The sequence below is a fragment of the Globicephala melas genome, chromosome 11 (assembly GCF_963455315.2).
Source record: "Globicephala melas chromosome 11, mGloMel1.2, whole genome shotgun sequence".
In the NCBI taxonomy this organism is placed as follows: domain Eukaryota; kingdom Metazoa; phylum Chordata; class Mammalia; order Artiodactyla; family Delphinidae; genus Globicephala; species Globicephala melas.
The window spans coordinates 101,578,619-101,604,167 of NC_083324.2; the positions used below are offsets into that span (position 1 = coordinate 101,578,619).

Below are 25,549 nucleotides of genomic sequence, written 5' to 3' on the forward strand. Positions count from 1 at the left end.
CTACACTGTGACCTTCACCCAGGGAACACCTCATTCAGCTCCAGTCCTGCCCCTCCACAGGGCTGCTGGAGCTCCCACTGCATTTAGGGAGCACATACTTGCTGTACGTGCCCCTTTCCTAGAAATATTCATGTTATTGCGATCTTAGAAAATCCCTAAGACTGATGGTGTAACACCCGCTGCTGAAGGAAGGTCTCCCACGTGGAGTTGCTACTGTGTGTATTTGTGCGTGTGCATATGTATGTGTGCGCACGTGTGCATGTGTGTGTGTGTGTGTAGGTGTGTGTGCATGTGTGTGTGTGTGTGTGTAGGGGTGTGTGTGTGTGTGTGTGTGTGTATGTAGGGGTGTGTGTGTGTGTGTGTGTGTGTGTGTGTAAATTTCCCCAAACAAGGCGACTCCGCCTTCAGCAGGAAGTCTGGAACTACATCACAAAGAAATACAGAAATAACAGAAACTAGAAAAGCACGCAGATGATTTTCTTCCTAGAACTGCTGCATCGGGATGCTTCTAAAGCGTTCTGCGCCACAGGAATGCGCCGCGCCATAGGAGGCAGTGTGGAGTGGTGGGCGGAGCGCGGGCGGACGCCCAGGGCCCTCGGGAGTCGTGCGGTGCTGGTACAGGGGCGCGTCCAACCTCGCTCCTGCCGTCAGAGAGGAGCAGAGCACCGTGCGGGCCGGGACGGCTGTGGACCGCACGGGGCCCGGCACCTGCTGGGGGCTCACCAGTGCTGGGCTTTGCTGTCGTCAGGCCGTCCTGGGTGAGGGTGACCAGATCCTGTGTCTCAACCGCTGTCTTCACACTGGTGGTTGTCTGGCACCTGCCAGTGGCCACCTGCACGTGCTCGGTGTTGCTGCTTCCTCAGCTGATGAGCTCGAGCCGCGACCCCCGAGCCCGGGAGCCCTGACGGAGCAGAGTGCCTGTCCTCACCCTCTCCTGGACGGTTTCCCGTCATGACGGGCTCCAGGGTGGCGGCTGGGGGGAGGTGGGCGTTGAGTGCCCAGGTAGAAAAGAGCTAGAGAGGCACTCTGGGGATTTGGGTCAATGCAGCCTGTGATCGTGGGTCTGAGCTGGAGCCTGAGAGCCAGGTGACTCCCAGGTGATGCCGTGGCCACAGGTCACACGGGAGCGTCAGGACCTGAGACTGCTCAGCGCCTTGTGGGGTGTTCGGCCCCCGTACCTGCAGGAGCGCCTCAGGTTTCCATGGGAATTTACCTGTTTTAACAAAATTGGCTTAAAGAAGGGCAGTGGCTGCCCCGTGACTTTAAAACTCAGGGGAAATAGAGAAACGGTGCTCTTCACTGCCCTCCGTGACTGTATCTTCTTGAACGTGCTGTGTGGTCAAGTCCAGATTGTGCCTGGTTGTCAGTTCACAGACTGATGGAGCTTCTGGCCTCTGAGTGCAGCTGTTTGCTTTCCTGGCTGCCCCTGTGGTTCCAGGACGGTGGCAGCGCAAAGGCCTGACACGCCTGGCAAGGGAGGTGGTGAAACGCACGCTGCATCGTGCAGTAAGACCACTGTCAACCCCGCTCCAGTCTCCCAGGTCCCCTCTTCTATTTTACTGTAAAGACAGAAAAGAGTAAACATCCACTTTAGAAAATTGAGAAAATTTGAAGAAAAAAATACCCGACACTTAGAAACAAGCATCAGAGCATCTCTGTATCCTGGAGAAGAGTGACACACACACAGGAAGGAGACCTGGGCCACAGGGAGACTACTGACCAGGCCCCCCTTCTCCTGTCCCTGGGTTCCCGGCAGGGCGTTGGGCTGGCCCGTGAATGGCTCTGTAGCTGCAGGCCTCAAAGAAGGGTGTGTCTGGGGACTGCGGGCCAGGAGACGGAGGAGGCTTTGGAGCGTGGCGGGTTCGAGTCCCTCCCGTCCAGCGTGGGCACTGCGCTCATAGATGCTTTGATTCGCGTAGGCGTTAGGATGGTATCTAGCGGTGGCAGGACAGGGCCAGGTCGTGCTGTCACTCTCGTGTTGCGTTGTCAACACTTACACAGTCTCGGCCCTGCCAGGGTCTCCAGAGGTGAACTTGGGTGGGCAGGAGGCCCCTGTGTGACAGGAGAGGATGCAGACGCCAACGTGGCCCTGGGGTCCTCCCAAGGCTGCCCGCACACCCCTCCCCCGCCCACCGCCTGCGAGCAGACTCTCCCCCTCGTCTCTTGAAGGCTTGGGTCCCTGAGTTGTCTTATTATTTTCGTAATCACATTAGGTGTTATGGGTTTTAATTAAGTAGCTGTCTCCACAGGACGTGTCCTGGGAAAGAAGCCAAAGGCAAGAGGCCACTGAGTGGACGTCCCCAGGGCCCTGCTCCCGCCTCCAGGGATGGGCAGGCGCCTGCCGGCTTCCAGATAGCCCTCCTTAGTAAGTCCTGACTTTGTCTCTGACTCGCGGCTCTAACTTCAACTCTGAAACTTGGTTCCCTTTCCGTCGTTGAAGGCCGTCGAGGGTCTTGTGCGGCTCTAAAATTCTGTACGTCTGTGATTCAGTCAGAGTGGCTGGTAAAGATATAACTACAATAATTAAATAGGAAAATGGGCTTCCTTTATACAAAGGAAAACTTCGGAAGCTTTTCTTTTCTTAGTTTGGGTCAAGTGGTTTCTACCCTGACGTGAGTTACCAGGCCCTTCTGAACGGTAACTCGCTGCACATATGTTTTCAATGTGAGCCGTGGTTTGAGACATCTCTCCTGGATTTTTGGTGAGACGGGAGGACAGGGTGTGTGTTTATGCCCGTGTTTTCTGTGTCTGCACATTCACACACAGTCATCACGTGGGGATGCCGATGGGCCCTAATCCACTTTAAGAGCCTAGTGAGAGATTGCATCATGTTTTGTTTCACAAAATCTGAAAACTCTCTGCAGCTGTGAAGGAATCGGCCTCATAATTCATCTGCGAGCCTGCCTGTCTGGCTCGTGGGATCTACCCCGTATCTCACATCAACTCATTACTCTGTATCCTCCCCGTACCCAGAAAGCCCTCGTGACAGATGCTGTACAGCAAGGATGCGATTTCCCCGAGACAGGGAGGTGCACGCTGTGACACCGGAGTGTGAGGCACAAGGCGGTTAGGAGGCGGCCTATCTCTGCACACCAGATAATACGCTGTCCTTTATTCCGCAGCCATGTCTGTGTTCACAGTGCAGCTCAGAGAGAGATAGGGAAGTGCAATTCTTACATTTTTGATTCATGCATTTATAAGGCCTTGCCTCCGATATATCCAGTGCCCCTTGGGAATTCTGCAAGAAACAACAATGGCCGTGACTTTCTTCTTTCAAGATTTCCTTTCATTTATTTTTACGTCATTCTGATGTTGATTTTTGAACAGTGGGCATTTCTGTGCTTTAAATCGAAGCTACTATTCGAAAACACAGCCTAGTTCCCATTTTTCAGACACGCGTCATGTAGTAGAGTGGTTTGAACTTTTGACCTAATCATAAACATTTGAACTGTAAGATACAGATAAGCTATTAATGGATTTGATATTTCATAAGAACAAGCTGCACCCTTACACGTTAAAATCTTCTGAATCCATTCCAAGGAGACTAAAATCTTGACATGTTTGGAACAATCTGTGACTACCTCAATGGAGTTTCTTTCCCACACTCTCTCAAGAGGAATTGGCCACTTAGAATTCACACATCAGACATCAGGAGCTGAGACCTGGGCCAGCCCCCAGCAGCGTCACCTGCTGACCACAAGTTCCCCGTCCACGGCTGGCCACCCCTGAGTGCGGTGCTTGCCTCCTGCCTGCGAAGCCGTGAAGCTGTCACGTCGGGTAACTCAGACTTGCCTCTGCGGTCACACACTCAGCCAGGCGGCGGCCCCGTCTGCACCTGTGTGGCCCTGAGGCACCCAGAACCCTTTTGTGAGATGGTTTAGCGCCAACTGGTATTTGACGTCCCACGTCTGACTCAGCGGAGCCCTAACCATTCTGAGCCGCGGACAGGCCTGTCTTCCTCATTCGTTAAAAGCACAGCGTTCCATCTGAGGAATTATTAGTTCAGTAGACGCTACTACTTTCCAAGGACCACCGTAAGTGTTGAGAAAGGCCTTGGTTAACCCAAATAACTTAGATTTTCTCTCCAACAGGATACTTATCTTGAAGCTGAAAGAGTGGACCCTCAGTGTTTTCTAACTGCCCTGACTATGTAAACTATCAAGTCCATGCTCTGTTTTTCCCCTTGAACTTCCCCTGCATTTCTCCATCACCCAGAGAGACAGCCGAAATCCTCTCCGCCATCTGCTTTAACCCTGCCCGTGAGCCTCATGCTTGCAGATAGGTGCTTGCAGTCACTGCCATTCACCAAGAAGCCCCAGGTGGTGATGATCAAAGCGTCCCTGTGTGACCTCTTTACCTTATATTTTGCTCTGAAACATACATCGCAGCTTAAACAGGAGGAATATCCAACAGAACATAGGAGTAATGTTTCCAGGAAAGCCTCCTTCCGGAAACCAGTTGCTAACAAGCTGCCCCCTGCAGAGAAGTTGAGAAGAAATGAAGAATCTTTGCGTCTTTGCATTTTCGGTTTGCTCTCTGGCAGCATAATAATCCCCGGCCGACTCTCCCCCATCAGCCTCTCCCCTCAGTCACCACCCCATTCAAAGTTGCTGTAAACAAGTCCCAGTGATGGACGGTCCTTCGGGAAGTCAGCCTGGGCGACCGTGCACGTGCTGGCAGGTTCTCCTGCACCCAGTGAGGCCTCTGTCCTCTGAGTCTGTGCTCGAGCTGCTTTCATTTAAGAGCTAAATGTAATCTGTAAAGTGTTTGCCTCTGAGGATGCAGTCCCAATACTCGTGCACTGAAATTCTTCGAAGACCTCTTCATATTGGAAAGGCGTCTTCTCTTATTGACACGCAGAGTCAGAAGTTCAACTTGGAGGCCTTGTTTTCTTGCTGGAGGTGGAACGAAAGGACTGGGGCAGTTGTGTCCACCGGAACTGCTCTGCATACACTAAGTGCTTCCCACTTGTGAAGAACGGATTTCACTCTTTCCTTAGCCTAGTCCTTCCTTGCCCCGCCCTCAGGAGTAAAAAAAAAAAAAGAGCATGGGTTTTGGTTGTGGTCTTTGCTTTGTTGTCATTTTCCACTGCATTTTCTTTGTAGCGGTAACTGAAAATAGCTGGGATGCTGGAGATTACCAAGGACTGTGTGTCCTCGACACACTGTCGTGCTGTTTTCACAGACGTCACTCTTCTGGTCCGTGTGACCCACCCTCAGGAGGACCACAGGCTTTACCCTATCACCGTTTCTTTCCTACACTCTCCAGTCTCTCTTGAGACTGGTTGCCTCCTGATTATGTGTTCACACCCCCCAGACAACGCTCCTCTTTTTCCTTTCTTGAATATCTACAGTGTTAATAGCTTGTGCTGGACCAGTGGATGCTGGTGACACAGGATGCCCTGCTGGCTGGACACACCAGGTGCTGTAGGATGGACAGTCTCTACTGGGCCACTTCGTGTCTGCCACTGTAAGCCTGGCGAATCAGTCAACGTCTTCCATCCTGTGCTCTCGTGGGTGAAAGGGAAACCGTAGTGCGCGCTGGTTAACTCCAGGTTTACCGTGAGGATCAGGTGACAGATTGTGAGGGTGTTTACAAAGCACGTAGTGCTGTAACTGGGGCACATTCGCACCTCATTTACTTAGTGAATGGCATCATTAGTGCGAATTAACGACAGCTACCATTTCAGTGACCTACTCCTTTGTGCCAGCCATTGTTATAGGCACTTTATACTCGTTTTCTCATTTATTTGTTTAAAGCCTACAAAAGAGGCCTTGTTACCCTCATTTTACAGTTGAAGTGACTTGCCCATGATCCCAGGCATTGGGTAGCAGAGCTGGGATTCTAGCCCGGGTCTGTCCAATGTCCAGGCTCTCCTTACCGTGTCTCCATCCTAAGTTGGGAGAAAGAGGCGCCGTCCTCCGTGGGATATGGGGTCTCACTGTCTTGCAGCTGTGACGGGCTCTAGAGCAATCGTATTTTCAAGCTTAGATATCTTAGCTCCAAAAGCATAGAGTGTTTGAGTCCCAGGGGAGGGCAGGTGTTTTAGCACGTAAGGTATAAGAAATCAGTGAGTTTCAAAAGTAACTATCTTATAAACCTTTTATTTATTATATTTATTTAATTTCAGTGTATTTTATTTATGTATCTTGTGAACCAATAAGGAATGCATTAAGTAAGTCAAAAAAGCCTATGCTACAGGCTCTAGCCAGCACTTCTTCCTATTATCTTGACAGCTTTATTTTATTTATTTATTTTTTTTTTGCGGTACGCGGGCCTCTCGCTGCTGTGGCCTCTCCCGTTGCGGAGCACAGGCTCCGGACGCGCAGGCTCAGCGGCCATGGCTCACGGGCCCAGCCGCTCAGCGGCATGTGGGATCTTCCCGGACCGGGGCACGAACCCGTGTCCCCTGCATCGGCAGGCGGACTCTCAACCACTGCGCCACCAGCGAAGCCCGGCAGCTTTATTTTTTAAAGGATCATCATTTAAAAAACTTTTCAAAACCGTTGACTGGGTGCTGTTGGCTAAATGACCCTCTCCTCTCATTAAGACCATTACGGACACTTCTTATGGTTAATTGTCTTCTCCTCACTTTCACTTTCCTGGAATAATTTGTGCTTTCCTGCCCAGTGGCTGCCTCTCAAAACAGGAAGGCAAGTTTGACTTCATAAAACGAACAGCTAACATTTGTACAGTGTTTGCCGTTTACAGAGAAAGCGCTGTCCACTCCATTGTCTCTGTCTCAGAACTGGGGTCACGGTCTGAGGGCTCGAGCCCCAGACAAGCAGGCTGCGGTCCTGGGAGAGCTGTGGGTGGCCGTGCTGACAGTGGGACGGTCTCACCTGGGTCTGCTTCGCTTTGCACCAGAGCCTCCGCTGCAGGGGCTGCACCCTGTCTTTCCTGGCGTCCCGCTCAGCTTTTAGCACAGGCCTTAAGTTGGCCTTCCGCAAACGTGGCCTGCACAGAAGCACGAGCGCGTGGGAGACGAGTGAGGATGTCAGTGTTGCCTCCGTGAATCAAACATGTCTAACCCAGTGTGCAAAGACAGCCTTTCCAGGACGTCTGTGAATCCCTTAAAAGCTTGGGCAAAGCATGCCATGTGCAGGCTCACGTGTGTGTCCTTTTCAGGGAAGAAGGCGTCCACCTCAGTTTTCATCAGCTCCTCGGTGGGGTTCATGACCCCGATCAAGTTAATAATCACTGCCTTCAAAAATTAAACAGCCCCACATCTTAAGCTTTTATCTGGCCTTCTTAACAGAAGGTAGAAATCGTTTAGAAAGTTAGGCTCAAACTCTGTTACCTGAAGGATATCAACATTTCAGGTCTGAGCTAATCAAATTTGGTTTGTTAGAGCTTAAAACGAATGAGCTTGACACTTGGGTTTCAGTCTTCCGATTCCTAAATCACAGCTCAGTCCTGGGGCTGCGGATTTTGCTGAGCCCCACCAGGCATCTTGAAAAGGCCCATGATGGGCGAAAAACCGCAGGGAATTAGCGCGTCCTTTGGTCCATCACTGTGTTCCCTGTGCTGTTTGTTCCTACTTCAGTCTGAATACAGCTCCTCCTTCACAGGTTAAAGTATTTTGTGTCCTCCAGCTTGGAGAGAGTTTCTCAACCCAACTTTTACATCCAGGAGTGTTATTTTCTCACAAGTGACACCCCCACCTGCTGCCACACTGGCTGCTTCCTCTCTGCCTCTGTAACTGTTGTGTGTGTCCTGTTAGCATCTGTCGTGAAGTCATTGGGGGCAGGTTACAAAGAATCACAACGTCAAAACAGAGGACTCTCCTAGGACGTACTCACACCAGTACATAAGCTAATGTAAAGTATAATTTTTATCACTGAGTACTTTGCCGTAACATGTAGTAGCATCGGACAAAGTAAGCCACTGTCCCTCATCCAGGGCTTATTCTTGTACACCTCTCATCTTTTACAACAAAGTCAAGTAATGTCAGAAGGAGTGCGAAGTGAAAAATGTCTAAAAGTGCACAAAAATGTTTAAAAGTGCGCAGCATAACTTTTAGTCTGCAAAATGTCAGCAGAGGAATAATAGTTTATACTAAAGTGCCAGTTTTCACAAATTATGACTATTTGAAAGAAACAGAAGTGTTTTTAAGTCAAAGCAAATACCTTACGTTATGGTATAGTAGCTAATGAGAATCATTTATTCATCAAAGAATTAGCAAACATTGCCCTTCCTTGGCTGACGTAGAAGGGCCCCAAAATAAGCAGCCAGGTTTGAATTTTTTACTACTTTTTGGTCACATACTATTGACAGGATACACTGATGCATGGATACTTTTTTAAGAGCTGTCCTTCCAATTAAATTTTTTAGCAGCAAATGATGAAGTGTGATCCTTGCACTTTTTGCACATATCTCATTAATTATACCATCAATCTAAATATTTACAATGTGTTCTTTCAAATATTTGTAGATATAATAGAAAGCACGTCTCTGACATTATATGCCTTACTAAATTGACACTAGATATTCCCATGTTTACACACTTACATATGGTTAATGGCTCATGTTACCTATTAAAGTTTCCTGTTTCCTGATTTAAAAGATACTGAAAGGTTGAAGTACTGAAATGTTTATTTTTGACCTCGGGATCTTACCGCTTCATAGAGTCACACGTAAATAGGCTGAATACTCATTTTAACGCCCCCAAACCCACTTTTTAGCATCATTGTGAAACGAAGGTTCCATCGGCCGAGGTCACGTTGGACACTTGGCGTGGCCGGCGTGGTGGCCGGTGACCTCTGCCCCAGGGAGGAGCGTGGAACGTAAACACCGGTTTCTACAGCAGCTTAGAGCCGGGATTAACTTGGATCATGTCGTCTTCTGCTTTTAATGAAATTCCGTCCCTTGTATTTTCATGTTTGGAAGAGAGTCCAAGTTATCTCATGCTAATTTAGTCCGGCCGTGCCCTCGGGGGTGTCACAGGCTTCCCTGACCTCTCCAAGAGGGACGAGGGGCATGAAGCATTCCTGAGAAACTGGAGTGCGGCAGCCCCCAGAGAGTTTGCAGCGAAACTTGCTCCAGACTCGCCGCCAGATGCTCGAGTCCCCTTTCAGCACTTGCCTGACATCTCTGTCAGCCTGTCTGGCTGCACGGGAAGGCCAGTCCGGGGGCCGGGGGAGGCCCAGGACAGGACTGTCCGTCTTTGTCGTTTGCCGTCTGAAGTACGTCCACGAAGGCGGGAAGAGCCCGGGGAAGCAGGGCCCGATTTGGCTTGTCTATTTTTCTTCTTTCCTAGCCGCCAATTTAAATTAGGTGAATTGGTATTCCTAGTCCCCAAATAACGAATTCCCTGATTTTCGGTGACCGAAATTGAAGGGTGGTAGGTGGTGGGTTTTTTGTAGGACCTCTGCGACTAATTACTTTGTAATGATATTAGCTATCGTGCAAAGGATGTTTTCTCTTGTGCATTTAATGAAATTTGGGGCAAGGGGGCGTTGGAAAATATCTTTCTGGTTTTAAAATTATATCCTCTCTGTGGTTTACGTTTCCTATATGAAGGATTTCAGAAGAAGTGGGAAAGGAGAGTATCCTATACTGTAAACAAACCGAGAAGCCACATTTCCTGTCTCGTCCCTTGTTTTCCTGTGAAGTGAGTGAAGTTCGGCGTGCCTGGCAGCGGCCACGTGAGGAGAGTCTGAAGGTCCTGCTCGACCCGACACCCGAGTGGGACCCTCAAGAACAGATCCTCCTACTGGGGTCCTTACCGCCTGCATCAGAGCTGGGCCATGGCTATGCTTTGTTTAGTCCAGGCAATATTTAAAATTTTCTTTTCTTTTTTAGCTAACAGTTAAAATTTGAGAGTTTTTTTTTTTTTTTTTTTAAACAAAACTCTCAGCTTTCAGCATTTCAGATGTATGACTTCTCTGATACAACCAGAAGACCCGGCGAGGCTCCTTCCACATCCCCGTACGGGGACCGTCTTCTGCCCGCAAGTGCTCACAGACCCTTCTGCAAGGGAATGTCCTCTGCAAGCCACCAGGGGTGAACCCAGCCGGGGCCCCTGAAGGCACTGGAGTTGTGAAGCTGTCTTGGACTCTTTCTCCAGTGCTGTGTTAAAAAAGAGAAATCACTTTTCAAAGTAAAGTACCTTGCTCACCGGAAAGTCCTTCCTGCTTTTTGTGTAAGAGCAGATACTTAAATATTACACTCATTTCTTCATTGACCTACACTGTGACTCTCAGGGCCCTTTGTCTCCTCATGGCAGCCTGCAAAGGCGGCTGGCCTGGGAGGTGGACGCGGGCCCCAGCGCCAGGCCTGCCTCTCGCCGTCTGGAACGTCTCGATGGAGCCCAGTTTCCTTACCTCCAAAACCTGAAACAAATTTCCCAACTCTCGAAAGTTCTGTGATCTTTGCCACTTTTCGGTTTCCAGTGATCCAACACATAGTAGCTGAGGTTCCCTAACTGAACCTGGTGTAGTAGCTGAGGTTCCCTAACTGAACCTGGTGTAGTAGCTGAGGTTCCCTAACTGAACCTGGTGTCTCTGTCGGACAGAAGTAACCATGGAATCAGGCATGTTGCCGCCCTCAGAGGGGCTGTGTGTCACAGACCCTCAGGCTCTGTGTAGAGGCTGCCTTTGTAAAGACAAGGGTCCTTCAGATAATCACCCCGCCTCCATCTCCATCATCTTCATAAAGCGCCGCGAGTCTGTGGGCCGGTCTCACCGCTGTGACGGAGGACGTGTGCGCTGGACATCCGGAGAGAGGAGACCCTGGGGGCATCTCGGAGGACCCCTTGACATTCAGGCTGGAAACTGGGAAAGGAGGAGGGCCCCACGTTGAGCCTGGGACGTGACTGCGCGAGCCCCTTGCGTCCTGGCGGTGTCCTAGGCCGGCGTGTGCCTGGGGGGTGCAGTCACGGGGCTGGAGAGGCTGGTACAGGGGGTGTCTTCAGGCAGCCGCTTATCAAGCCTCAGCTCCTGCCGTTTCATGCAGACGGGGTGGACCGGGTGGAAACCGGCCCCAGGGTCAGGAAATCTGCCTTCTGTTCCTTGTTGTGCAGCCGCGACCTTTGGAAGGTCATTCCCCAGCCCTTCTCAGTTTCTCCATCCGTAAAATAAGATGGTGAAATTAATGTGCTTTATAAGAAACGTTAGGGAAATCCTTCTGATTATTTCCATGAGAACTATGGCCGATGAACATTTCTTGGGCCCCCACCTTGACCCCCTCTCTGGTACACTGTCCAGGGCCCTCGTCTCTGGTTGGAGGGGTTTCTCAGAGCCCTGCCTTCCTGCTGCCTGTCCATGGGTTCTGTTCCCACCCTGGTGACACCTCCGCCCCCCAGGAGGAGAGGTGGTGGAGGCGGGAGCTCCTTATGCCGAAATAAACAGTAAAGTTTGGAGACATGTAGACCAAGATAATTAGGACAATGCTGTTGAATGAAAGATGGCATTAGACTTCTTGTTATACTTACGTTGGAATCCGGTCCCCAACAGCACACTCTCCAGTTGACTGATTTGTTTTAAAAGGTTTGTTTGTTTGTTTCAAGATTTCATTAGTTGAAATCTTCTGCTCACGCCTCAGTTCAGGCTCTATTTATGGGCTTTTCTACTTCCTTGAGAAATGTTGGAAAAACATCTGTTTTTCTATCAACAACTGTTGACTATTTGGGAACAGTATAACACCAAGGAATGCGAACAATAGTGAATGAAGCTAACTATCTAGGAGAAATGAGTTCAAGCTCCCCTGAAATATCTACCTGTATAGCACGGATTTATTTTCCTGAAATAGCGGAAATGCACTCATAAGACAAATATATAAATTACCAGGATTTAAAAAAATGTTTTATTTTATTTATTTATTTTGGGCTGCGTTGGGTCTTCATAGCACATGGGCTTTCTCTAGTTGCAGTGAGAGGGGGCTACTCTTCGTTACGGTGCACGGGCTTCTCGTTGCGGAGCACGGGCTCTAGAGTGCAGGCTCAGTAGTTGTGGCACACAGGCTCAGTAGTTGTGGCGCACGGGCTTAGTTGCTCCGCGGCATGTGGGATCTTCCTGGACCAGGGCTTGAACCCTTGTCCCCTGCATTGTCAGGCGGATTCTTAACTACTGTGCCACCAGGGAAATCCCTACCAGGATTTTTATACTCTTTCAAAACTTGCATATAGCCGACCTGCTTTGGGCAAGGAATCAGAAATTCTTAAGGATGGAAATGTTGAAATTGCAGATTTCCATTGTAAAACACATTTTTTTAAAAGAATTAGTGCTCTGAAAAATGCTGTGTTTTCGTGTTAAGAGTGATAACGGGCTGTGGAATCATCACGTTGTATCTCGGTGATCGTGATGGATCTGTGATCTCCTCAGCATTAGCCAGGCGTTTTCTCTAATAATATTATCCCTTGTAATAGCAGTAACGTTTTGTAGATCACAAAGCGCTTTCAAGAGATGCGCTGATAGGATCCCTAAACCCTGTGACGTGCGAGAAAACCAAGCGTGAAGTAAGTGACTTGCCTGGCGTGATAGGCCCAGAGTCTTAGGGCTTCTGTCCGCGTTCTTTTCACTACGTAACCTTGAGACTGTCCTTGATGGCCCATTTTCCTATAGAACACTTCGCTTGGGAAGACGCATCACTGTGCGAGGCCTTGTGGCCCTGCTGTCTGGGGGCGCTGGGTGTGTGGGCCTCACACCACAGGCTCAGCTTATGGAGTTGCCCCACCTTGTAAAAAGGTGACAGCGGATCACAGAAAGGTTCCTCGCCTGCCAGCGCCCAGTGCTGCTGGGAACAGGGTCGGTGTTTTCACTCTTTTTCCTGTGCTCCTTCGTCCTCAGCCTCCACTTCTAGCAGCAGGACGAGTTGGCATAAGCTGGGTGCTGTCCCTGCTCCCCCTGGACCCTCCGGACGGGCCGCCAAGAGGGGCGTCTCTGCTAAAGCATGTCAGGGGCCCAGCAGGTGACGTGGTTTCCCCAACTGGGGGACACCGCTCGCTCTTAGAGGCAAGCGCCCCAAACCCATCTCTTTTCTCAGAGGTCCTGACCTAACACGGAGTCAGAGACCAAGGTGACTCGTGGGACTGAGATGCTCGTTCTGGTCGCCTGGGAGGTGGCCCTGCGCCATCCCGGCTGGGCTGCCAGGCTGTTCCCAGCCCAGAGCTTCCACGAGAGGCATGAGCTCTCTTGTCTTTCCGCCCTCTGTGTCCTGGAGTCAGGCATGCAGAGGCACAGGCGCCGGGGGTAGGGGCAGTGGGGCAGCCCCGGGCTCATGCCCCGCCCACCAGTCCTGTGGGGCCACCCGTTGGGGGGGCACGGGATTTCTCTCCGTGTCTGGGGAGAGCCGACTTCCTTGGAGACTTTGTTCACTGATGCTTCAGCCCACTCGTGTGATCCTTTCACTGGACCCTGAACTGAATTTGTTCTTCTTCATTCTTCTTACGAGGCTTCGCTCTGGCTGACAGTGGAGGGCCGGGTGGGAAGGGCTCCTTATCCGCTGTCTGGTCTGGGGTCGGCCCGGTGGCTTTGGTCCAGCAGCACCTCCCTGTGTGTCCCCTTTATCTGTCCCTCTGTGATTTTAGAAGGAATTTCGTAGAAATGGGAACTGGAGATTCGGTGTGGATTGAGCAGAAAGTGTGATCGTCACACTGGCTTATTTTCAAGAGCAGTAAAAGGACACTAAATATTCTGCCTGCACACATGTTCCTGCCTGAAAATTACTAGCCTCTTAATTTATGATTTTTGGAGCAAATGTTCAGTAACTGTTCTTAAATCAACAACATTGATTTAAAAACAAAATTATCAGCATTACCTAGTGTCTCACAGAAAAGAAAAAACTCTAGCAGATCACTTCACATTTAGCTTTGAGATGTTATCAGCCGTCAGCTTTCCAAGCACCCTCTACCCTTGGTAAGTGCAGTGCAGTGGAAACGCTAGCACGTACATGGGCGTCCAGCAGACTCAGTTCATCCCGAAGACCCGGCACGTTGCACACCTTCCCGGGAAGGTTCACATCAATCACGGAGAAACATCTGTCTTCCGTAAACACCACCCCAAGCGCCCTGCTTCTCGGAAAGTTGGGCCGAGGGAACCAGTGCAGATCCCCTCCCTGCCAAGCCTTGCGTCACGAGCCTTCGTGATCAATAAGAACATTGTGGTGGTTGTTCAGAGCTGATGTAGTTACTTGTCTGCAAGCCGACACTTGACTCAAAAGGCTGGTCTGGTTTCTGTGGTGCAAGTGTGGCCTTCGCTGGGCCTGTCCTGGCACCGAGCTCTGGGACTGCTCTGCCCGGGCAGCAGCTGGGCCCATCCCTCAGTTTCATAGTGAGTAACCCATCAGCCGGACCAGCGCCTCTGTGAGAGGACACGGTGTCTTTTCCGTCAGAACCACCGTGGCCCGTTAGTTAGTAGGAAGGAGGGAAAGGACAGAATTGAAAACCCATCAGATGCCTGGCTGTGGGCTCTTCAATTCTGGAGAGACAGAAAATGTGGTGGCCCTGCTTTTCTTAATAACTGGGATAAATGCAGATAGTGGTAGGCCACTGCACATCTAAGGATGAGATGAGGCGGAGATGCATGACTTAGAAAAAGTCTCTCCGTTCATAGTTGAGATGCACAGTGTTTCTTGGCTTTCCTGTAATCGGTTGATATGGTTTGTATATTAATTCATGTCAGGCTCTTAGAATTTCCTCTTGGAGTTTCTGTCTTCCTCCTTGAAAACTTTCTGTTTCATTTTCAGGGAAATGGAATCCTTTGGGTCTTACTGTTGAAATATAGTTTTGTTGTGTCCAATATTACTTTTAATTTCACCAATTGTGGGGTAAATAAACCATTGTGCAGTTGGAAAAAAAAAATTGGCAGAAAGGCAGAATATGTTAAAGCCTCTTGCTTTTCGTTGCAGGGAGATTTCCCAACTGCAGCGGCTCTGTTCTGTTCTGCCTCTGGCTAACATCTCAAGATCAGTCATAAAGCTCCACGCAGATACTTTCATGTATTGGAAGAACAATATTTTGACACTCGTTGACACAGCAGAAAAATACAACCCCGAATTAGTGTTCAGGAGGACAGTGAAGACATTGTCCGTTCATATGAGATGCATGTGAGAATGTTGTGTTGTGTTAACAGAAGAGATGCCCCTCAGCCCTTGACCGTCAGCGTTTGCCGGGAGAACCGCTTCTGGTTCTTCACGGGATTAGACAGCTTTTTATTCTTAATCATGGGACTTGAGCAGTCATTGGTACTGTCAGACTACAGAAAATTCTAGTCACCAAAAAATACAGGTTTATTCTCCATAGTCTAGCAATTTGAGTTAAGCTTCTCTCAAGTTTTTGTTTGGTTTTTATTTTCTTTTTTGGGGTGGGGGGCCACTTTAGAATATTTAAAGACTTGTTATGTTAACTATTTTGAAAATATTAATTCAATTTATCAAAGGCCTGATTTTCTAAATTTCATCTGAAGTTATAAAGACTCAAAAAAAAAATCTGTCACTATCTATGTGTTTTTAAAATAATCAAACTTTTAGGAGCTCTCTTGATTTTTTTTTTTAATTTGAAGAACATAAAGGAGCTTTTGGCTTAATTTTCAGCAGTGTGGAGGGGCTGTAGTCTGTAAATTACTGGGTTTTTTATATGTAGTGGAATTTCTCTCCTCCCGTGTCACTAGGCTCAAATATTACTGCTACAAGAAATGTTTTCTTAAATAGAACTAGCTTCCCTTCCCATCTCCCTCAATCAAGGACACTACTGAGTCAGCATCTAGGAAATAATTATGATAGCAGAAACATTACAGTCATGGGCAAGACCAGGTTAAAAGGAGCAGCTTAACCTCCCAGAAGATCAACGCTTACGTGGTGTTTCTGTTGGGGTGCTCTTGTATTTAGCAGCCAGAAATTAAAGGCAGAATGATTAAATCTAAATCTATTCAAGCGTAGTTTTAAGAGTATGGAGGGTAGAGTGACTCTTAAATTGAAATCCTGATCTCTGTGAATCAGGATGCTGTGGTGAGACACATTTGAAATGAGTTTCAGTGAATGCGTTGAATGGGCACCAGCTCGCCGGTGACAAGGATGCTGCGTGTGCCGGGCCGAGGTCCTCAGGGATGCTGGACGGGCAGGCGCCGCGCTCGTGGGTCTAGGAGCAGACGGATGAGGGTTCTCAGCCCTCCCGCCGCGAGGTGCGCCCGCCGCCTCCCCGCTCCTGCCAGCGGTCAGCGGTCACCCCTTGGTCCCGGTGGCTCGGGGACGTGGCGTTCCTCCCTCCTCCCTGAGGATTCTGGGGCCCGGGTGCTGCCTTACCCCTTGGACCTGCCTTCTCGGCGCTGATGCATGGCTGCCCCCCGCCCCATGCAGGGACTGGTCCCCAGCTGTCTTCCTCCGAGCTTGTGGCATAGGGAGCAGAAACCAGCTCGAAGAAATTCAGGTGGAAAAGGAGTCATCCCAGGGGGCGCTGGGGCACGTCCCAGGCCGGGGCGGTGGAGTCGCTTGCCGTGCTCCGGGCGCCTGCCCCTCGCTCCCCCCAGGCCTGGGGTCCTGCCCTCCCTGCTTCTCGCCCAGCAGGTGTCCTGCCCTGGGCTCTGAGGTGCTCCTTCTGCCTCAGGCCTCCCCCCCGGCCTCAGCAGGGCGCTGACCCCACTCCGGAGTCAGGCATCTCCGGTGCCCAGTGCCATCCTGCACATTCAGTCTCTGGGCCTCTGATCACAGGCTTTTTTGAGACCCCGATTGGCCCAGAATATGTCTGTGTCCACCCTTGATATGGGACTGGGAGTGGGGGAGGCACTGGGACGGGCCCCTGGCTGAGCGTAGCTCTGGCCTCACGCCTCCAGCTCAAGCCGGGGGTGGGGGGTCGGGGGGGCCTGCTTGGGACGGAGGTTGTCCGGAGCTCCCAGGCCTGATGTCTCCTGGAGGCTCGCTGGAGTTCATGTCTCAGAAGTTCCTCCTTAAGTCAAATGCTGGGCTCTTAGAGCCTTTTTCCTGCGTAAAGCATGGATGCCCCTAAGCCAGGCTCTGCATCCTCCGTGTCTGCCCCCACCTGGCATCCTCCAGTGCCTGGCACTTTGTGGGCTTCCGTAAATACTTGCTGACCGACAGGTCCGGTCCCCGGGCTGGTCCGCACAAGTCCACGCAGCTGTTCCTAACGACCATTTAGAATGGCAGAATTTCCACAGGAAAATGCATGGGAGTGTAATGCAGTGAAAAGAAAACGAAACAGGGGACTGAGGCTCTCGTCCCACCTCCGGCCAAACTAGCTGTGTGACTTCAGCCAGATCACATAACCTCTCTGGTTTCAGCTGCTTCCCCGCCTTTTTATGAGTTGAATTGAAAGACAGCATCTCTGAGGTCCTTTCCAACTATGAAAGTCTGTGGCTGTGAACAGAATGGGGATTAAATTCACTCCACCCTTTCACTCTGCATGCCATGTATGGACGCAGGACTTTGGTCCTGGAGATGAACTAGGTTCTCCCAGGTGCCAGGAACCCTCTCCAGCTGCGTAGCCACCGTCATCATCATCATGATAAATAATAGTCCTTGAGCGCTTACTCTGTTCCAGGCACTGTTCCAGGCACTGTTCACATATTAGCTAATTTCATCCTAAAAGCGACCCTACGAGGTTGGTGCCATTATTCTCATTTTTCTGAGGCCCTGGAAGATTAGGAACTTTCCAGAAGTCATGCAGTGACTCCTGGAGCCGAGGTTTAACCCGGGTGGTCTGACTCCAGGTCTGAGGACCACGGCACGCGCTGGTTCTCGGTGTGGTCCCCAGACCAGCAGCATCAGCTTTGCCCTGGAACCTGCTAGAAGTGCAGATTGTCAGGCCTCCCCCAGGCCTACTGAGTCGGCCTCGCTGGGGCTGGAGAAGGCCGGCGATCTGTGTGTTAACCTCCCAGGAGGCTCTGATGCACACAGACTCCAGCACCCCTGCCTGCTCCCTGAGCACCGGCTGTCATCGTGCCCGTAAGTGTCTCTCTGGGTCTTTGCTCCCCACTGTTCCCACTGGGAGGCAGGGGTGTGGTGTCACTGCCCATTGGTACACGAATGAGACAGGCATTCAAAAGTCAGACGGTCATAAACTGGGAGCTAGTTAGCCCACTTCTCAAGGTCTGTCTTCTAGTTGGCATCACCGATGTAGTCACTGCAGGAAAAGTCAGGTGGTGGAGACGAGGAAGGAGGGAGGGGAGAGGATGATCCGCCAGCTGTGTCCCGGGGTGAGCAGGCCGCCTCCACGAAGCCCTGCAGGTTGAGCGGCGGCGTGAGGGCAGCACACACACGAGAGGGGGCCCCTTCTCCCTCTGCGGGGCGGCTCCGTGGCCCGGCTGCCCCATGAGTGCCTGCCAGCCTCCTGTGTTCGTGGGCATACAAGGGGTGCCCAGGTGAGCTGAGATGTGCTGCGAACACAGAACGTGCACGGGGCTTCCAAGGCTCAGTGCATAGGAAAACAGCGTAAAATACCTTGATAATATTCTCTATTGAAACGACGATGTACTGCATACATTGGCTTATAAAGCATTAAAATTAGCTCTGCCCTTTCCTTTTCCTTTTTTAATGTGGCTAATAGAAAATGTTAAGTTATATATGTGGCTTGCATTGCATTTCTGTGGGGCAGCACCGTTTTAGGGAACCTTAGCTTGTAAAGTCCCGCTGCGTTTCCCTTAATGCACATAATGTGATGTGTTTATCAGGGTTAGTTACCGGTAACGATGGCTGTCAGTACTGGAACCCAGAGGTCCGTGGCGAGGCTCGGGCCTGTCACTCAAGGGAGCCCAGGACCAGCCCAGAACCTGGGCGCCTCCGGTCAGAGTCACACGAGAGGCAGAACTGGGTGCTCAGGACGGCTTTGAGGGGAAGGTCACAGCGAAGTCAGAGCTGCTTCCCAAGGGTGAGTTGAGGCAGCCCTGGGCCGGGAGCCACGAGCCGGGAGTGGCGGGCAGGTGGCCGGCCGTGGGCGTGGAGTCACTTCCTGCTGTGCAGCTGAGCCAGGAGCGAAGTCTGGGTGGCTCGCCGGGCATGTGAGTGGGAGCAGGTATTGGAAGCACCTGGAAGGGGTAGGCGGCTGGGCTCCAGGAAACAGCACTTCTGGGAAGTGCGTTGTGACAGTCATGGTGTCGGGGCCCGTATGCCAGGTGTGAGTCCCTGAGCTAGTGTCAACCTGACCATCACTGCACGGTGCAAGGTAGGCAGAGCTGTGCAGGGACACTACAGCAGAGGCAACAATGCTTATGTTAAAGGCAAACATAAGGATTTCATTGCTGTATTGAAACAGCTGAAATTACAGTCATCACAGGACTACCCGCCCATCCTAAACGCCCTGTCACAGTGTGACTTTACTGCTTTTCTCATGGTGGGGGTGGGGGTGGGGGGCGTTCCCCTTTGTCTGGATTCGGGCTGTGCCTGCCACAGTAGTCCATGGAGGGGCACGGCGGGGCCTCCCGAGGCTTTAGGAGGCCTTGCAGATTCTGTTTTCTAGGTAGCTGGGCCAGGCTGGGTGAGAGGCTGCGGGGACAGGACACAAGGAGGAGGGCTGGGGGGCGGTCCAGCACGGAGGACCCAGGCCTGTGCGGGAGGCCATCTCGGCCAGCAGCCCGGGAAGCAGGGAGGAGCCGTCCTCCCGGATTCTGAACTCAGGGTCCTGAGCAGTAAAAAGGCTTAAGCCAGAGTTTCGGGATGGCTGATTAAGCAGCAGCCTTTGTCTGTATGTGCGTTTTCTCTTATGGTTCTTTCCTACGTTGTTTACGTGGTCACATAACCTTGGGTACATACCATGCTTCATGTGCTCACTCAGGGCACGTTGTGCTGGGCATACATGTCTGGCTGTAGAATTCGCTCCAATTAATTCCCAGTCCTAAAAGTCCCACACAATGACGTTCCGTAGGGCTGGACAATGTCTCTATCGATGCCCAGCCTTTCCTGCAGGACGACGGGAGGGACCCGGGTTCATGTCGGGGCCTGGCCTCCTGGCTGAGGGGCAGTGCAGACTGACCGGGGTTGGGCTGCTTGGGGCCCACACTCAGCCGATCAGCGCCGGGAAGTGAGGGCAGCCGTGTCCCGGGGCAGAGAGTGTCCTGATTTTGGAGAGAGGGTTTTGGGAGGACTTTAAAGTGGGGCTGCAGGCCCGCCCTGCACTTGCCTTCTCCTCACACCGTTCCACAGCAAGTATGCAGCCTTGTTCAAACAGGAAGAGTAATGGGAAAGCTGAGTGGGCCTGGGGAGAGGGCTGCAAGGGGGGACAAGGACCAAAACGAGACAGACCAAAAGCACATACGGGCCATAAGGAGTAGCAGCAAAGGCAAATACCACGGATTCAAAGAAGTTTACAGGCAGCGCAGTTTGGTTCCATTTGCCAGAAGCCGAGGAGGGCAGATTAGAGCCCGTGGGCCAGTCACGGGTTGTGTAAATAGCACGGCCGCACCCACCTCTTCCTGTGTTGTGTGTGGCCGCCTTGTGCTCCAGCGGCAGAGCTGAGCGGCTGTGTTACAGCATGTGGCTCGAAAGCCTAAAGTGTTTACTCTCTGGCCCTTTCAGAAAACGTTTGCAGACCCTGGACTTAAAGGAAATAAATGAAGGAGTTAAGCGAGAAGTAGTCAGTAAAGACACGGACAAGAGAGAGAAAATCATTCCAGAGGTTGAAGTCACATTAGCAAGAAACCTTTAAATAAGTGTTATTAGAAACAGGTGAACAAGCAGGAGGACATCACATAAATAGTAATAATAATATAATAATAATAATAATAATAATAATATGGAAGAGAACAAGGATAAGTATGATGGGGCAACAAGTAACAGACCTGAACACAGAAGAAAAGAGACCCAACACATGCATAATTGGTGTGCCTGGAAAAGAAAAGGAGTGCGTGGAAGCATGGAAGAGAGAAAATGTACTCAGAGATCAATAAATAACTACGCTACCTGACTCTGCATACAGAGAGAGCAGATGGTGCTCCAGAAAACTGGGTCAGAGTGATTCCCAGAGGACTAGAGCTTTCAGGCTGTGTGTTGTGACCCCCAGCCTCGGACTTCGTAGCTTGGTGGACCTGGCTGGAACAGAAGGGCAGGGCAGTGCAAGTGTTGGTCTGGCCTCTTTCAGTGCATTGGTATCAATGTTGAATGATATGTTAATAGCAAGAGCTAGATAGCCTTCTAAATTTGTTTTATTATTTTTGGTGTTTTTAAAAATGTATCACCTAATGATTTTTTTCCTGTCCAGTAACTTTGTACTTTTCAAATGTCTAAAAGACCCTTAATCAAAGGAATCCACAAACAACAGTATTTTCACCCATGAAGAAATTAATAGACCGAGGTTTTGATTTTATGCTAGATGATTTTCTCAATACAGTTGTGTTTGTTAGTCATTTAGTACCTGTTTCCCAACTATGTCAGAGTAAGGGGTACTCCCCCCGGGCTAACCCGAACTGTGTGCATCCCACAAAGCATAAGACCCAGCCTAGCCCAGGACTCCTTGAAGTCCTGATTCAAACTGAAAACACCAGGCTATCATGATGAAAGCAGCTACTGAACAGAGCTGAAAGAAAATGTATGTGAACGGTTCCACACTTAGAATCCTTTATGGGGAATTTTAATCTCCATTTGTTCAAATGCCTCTGATTTTTATTAGAATCATTTCATAGAATTTCTCCCCTATTTTATACATATATTTACATATATGTATATATATATTTATGTACGTGTATATGTTTAGATTATTTTTATGACAGTAGCCCGTAAAGCACAAAAGCACAGGACTGAGAAGGCAGCAGTCAGATGAACATAGTTAAACATAACCTTGATTAACAAATCTCGTTATTCATGGATGACAGCTCAGTTAATAAGTGTCCGTGGCTTGGATACTGAGCCGGAGGTTAATGGCAAGGTGGAAGCAATTGTCGAATCCAGGTTTTCAAGACAAACACACATCCCAGCCCGAAAGGCACGCGTGGAATCAAGGCTAGCTGGTCGGCTGTGGTGATGCCCTTTGGCTGTTCTCCACCACTGGTCCCGCTGGGAGCCACTGCAAGCTCCTGGGTCCAGGAAGGAGGAGGCCCCTCCACCGTGACTTCCACGTCGTGACCTGTACGGCCGAAGAGCAGGTGTGGGAGAGGAGTATTTTTTTTTTTTTGGCGGGGGTGGGGGGATTTTTTAAAGTTTTATTTTGACTTCTCTAAACTAGGTTTGTAAAACAGATAGATTCGCTGTATAGTTACAAGAGAGCACGTATCCAAATGGAGCGGATGCTTATAACCACCTAGACTTGGCCTTCAGGCGTCAGTGACATGGAGTCGGGTTCCCCCTGGACTTTATATGCCTTAAAAGCAAGATGAATATGGGACATGGTTGGAGAACTGCGCTGTTCATTTGCCATCAGGAGACATTTTGATGTTGAAGAATCCCAAGCCTTGGTGCACTCCTCCCTGTGGGATGGATTAAAACATAAAAAGCAGGCGATGTTTCCGTTTGCACTGGTGATCAGGGCAGGGCAGAGGTAATTAAGTGTGTGAGGAGGTGGGGAAGTCAGTCGTATCCTTATGGGGCCCCTCATTCCGGGAGGGACGGGCCCAGAGTGCAGACGCCTGAAACCTGTCACCTCAGGAGCGTTTCTGCACCGGAAGCCGGAGCTGGGTAGGGACTTGAGCACGGGGTGGCCGGCCGAGTCGTGGGTCACATGGCCCGCATGTGAACAGGAAGGTGAGGAGAGGTGAACCTTCGCCTCGGCCGTGCCATCCATCAGGGAAGAAATGGACCAGATCAGCGTGTGCAGCTGCGTGAGGACGTGCAGGCCGGGGCGCTTCCCACACAGGGGCCTTTGTGCTGGACACGACTGGGCATCGCGACGGGCCGCGCGGCCCCGGCTCGGTGGCAAATTCCTAACCCACGATCACCGCAGAGCACCAACTTGTTCATCTGGTCTGGAGTGTCACCGGCCTTCATTTACCAGTCAGAGACGATTCATTATGCTCAGTGGAAATTCAAACAAAGCCTTTCCCTCTGCGTTTTAAAACCAGTAAACTATTCAGTAATAACAAATAAATCTGGAGCTGTACATCCTTTCCCGCCCATTCCCAGGCTGGAGTCTGGGACAGGATGAACTTTAAAGGAAATGCCTAGAAATTGGTAGGTCAAAGGCCACGGATGGTCGGCTGGAAAAGAAAAGGGCAGATTCTTGGCACTCAGCTGTGGTGAAAGTGAGGGCCTCCTGTGTGCCCGGATTCCCGGTGGGGATGGAACGAGCACCAGGGAGCTGGTGCCGGTGTCTCAAGTAATCCACCCGCAACCAGTCATCGTCTTTTCTCCCTTTATTTTTAGCAGCCCTTGCTTTCTTTCACATGATTAAAAATATGATTTTTTCAAAACCATTCCAGCCCAACATAGTGTTTAAAAGAAATAAAATAAGCTGAGCAGTCCTGAAAGACCTACTTGAAATGTTATTTTTAGAATGGAAAGTCAAGTAAAACACCCTTAAGTACATACACTAATCCCTCAGAAAAACGTTCAGATAGAAATTCTAGCCAGAAGCATAATTTAACTTTTCCTAAAAACTTTGGAAGCATTTTGAAGAAAGCCAAAACGTGCGTCTGTGTGTGTGTGTGTGTGTGTGTGTGTGTGTGTGTGCGCACGCACACGTGTGTGTGTGTGTGTGTGTGTGTGTGTGTGCGTGCACACAGCACGTGAGAGGGTCAGCTTAGTTGGGGAGGTGCCCAAAGGGCAGCTCGGGCCAGTATAGCCAGTGTGCTATGCCATCGTCCCAGGGAAACCTGGAGAGACACAGGCCATGCCAGGGCCCAGGATGGAGGGTTCCCAGGCCGAGGAGGAGGGTATTCCAGGCTGGGTGGACACCTGCAAGACGCGGACACCAAGAGGGACCTCTCACCTCTGCTGGTGCCCACGACCAGGGCACCTTCGAGGAGCTGAACAGCCAAGGGCGCTGGCCCAGGGTCTGACCCTCGGGGCCGCACGCACCATCCCGATGAAGAGGACAGCTTGCATTTTGTGCCTTTTTAGAACTGATCAAGCTTTATTATTAATATAATTCATGTAAAATTTTTAAAGTGTTATAAATAAATTCATCAACTATAATCTCTCAGTGCAAAACAAAACTGCAGATCTTTCATGAATGTGAACAAACCCCTCTCCTGCCAGGACGATTCCGTCTGATGCTTCTCAGCACGTCCCTGACCTGCGTCTGCTTCCAGCGTCCCACCCGGGGGCCGCCTCTCCAAGGCGTGTGAAATTGCCGAAAGCCTTGTCTTCTGCAGGACAAAAATACAATTTAAAACAATCTGGAAATAGACCGAAATAGTCACAAGAAAAAACTTCGAGTACAGGAGAAACGTGTGTGTTTCTATTTTTTAGAAGGCTGCCATAAATTGAAATGAATAAAGAAGAATTAAACTTTACTTAAACTAAATCAGCAAAAACTTTGCTGACTGTGTTTTCTAAAAGAAAATAAGCGGCTCCATTGATCTCAGAAACCTAGTTTTCAGCTTATCCCACAGCAGCTGGGGAGACACCAACCAATAGTTTTCTATAGATGTTACAACAAGAGTTCAATGCACATAATATTGGGGACTCTGTGTTCTAATGAGGTGACTATTGCTTTCACCTATTTTATTTGGAAAAGTGGGTGTGAGTGATGAAAAAAATTGATTTTTTAAAAATTTTTTTATTGAAGTATAGTTGATTTATAATGTGTTTTAGATGTACAGCAAAGTGATCCAGTTATACATATATATGTGTATATACATATGTATATTCTTTTTCAGATTCCTTTTCATTATAGGTTATCGCATTGAGTTGTTTTTTGTTGTTTTTTTTTGTCTTAGATTTTTTTCCTAAAGAGACTGCTGTCAGATACCAGCTATACTTAATTTTGTAAAATCTTCATCTTCTGTCTGTGTAAACAAACCTTTAAAATCAGTGCGTGGCTGCAAGCTATAGAACCTCTGGGCCCGGCTGCTACGGAGAGAGCCGTCTGAGCTGAGTTGGGAGCCCTGTTCTGGGTCTTTCACCTGCAGCTAGACTTCTGGCTCTCCTTGAAAAAGCCTGTCTGTGAGATGCGCCCACCGAGCCCCTGACCTTCAAACACAGCTACTGAAACCTTAACTCTGCGCAGACGTCTTCACTGCCAGATAACTTGTTAAAAGTGCTGTTCGTTATGTGATTGTTTTTCCGTTAAGGATTGTTGAACATTTTGCTTTACCGTGTCACCGCAGTGGTAAATTTCCAACTTTACTGTTAAGAAATTTGGTCCTACTTTGGAGGATAAACACCTGTCCTTAAATGATGTTTTCTTGCCTTCCTTCCATGATTCTTAAATACCCTTTGAAAAGGTTATTCAGTGCAGACGCTCTTCAGCATCTCCTACGTGTGAACTGTAGTCCAAGGTCCTGCTGCAGACAGAGGTGCTGCAACAGCTGCCCGGCCTGTGCACCTGGGATGTACCCAGAGGTCCCCAGATGATTCTGTCTCACGTTAGAGTTTGAGAACCACGACTGCCGCGGTTAGGATAGTGGACTAGACTCATTGTCACCGTCTGTCTACACAGGTTAAAGCATCTAAACAAGGAGGCTGTTAGCCCTTGGTAGCCAGGGTCACCACACCAGAATCCGAGGAAGTGAAA

General features: G+C 49.9%; 1 protein-coding gene across 3 annotated transcripts in view; it reads left to right on the forward strand.

Moving 5' to 3' along the window:
* GMDS (GDP-mannose 4,6-dehydratase) overlaps positions 1 to 25,549 on the forward strand; it is a 477,644-nt gene that overhangs the window by 359,586 nt on the left and 92,509 nt on the right. The window lies entirely within an intron of this gene.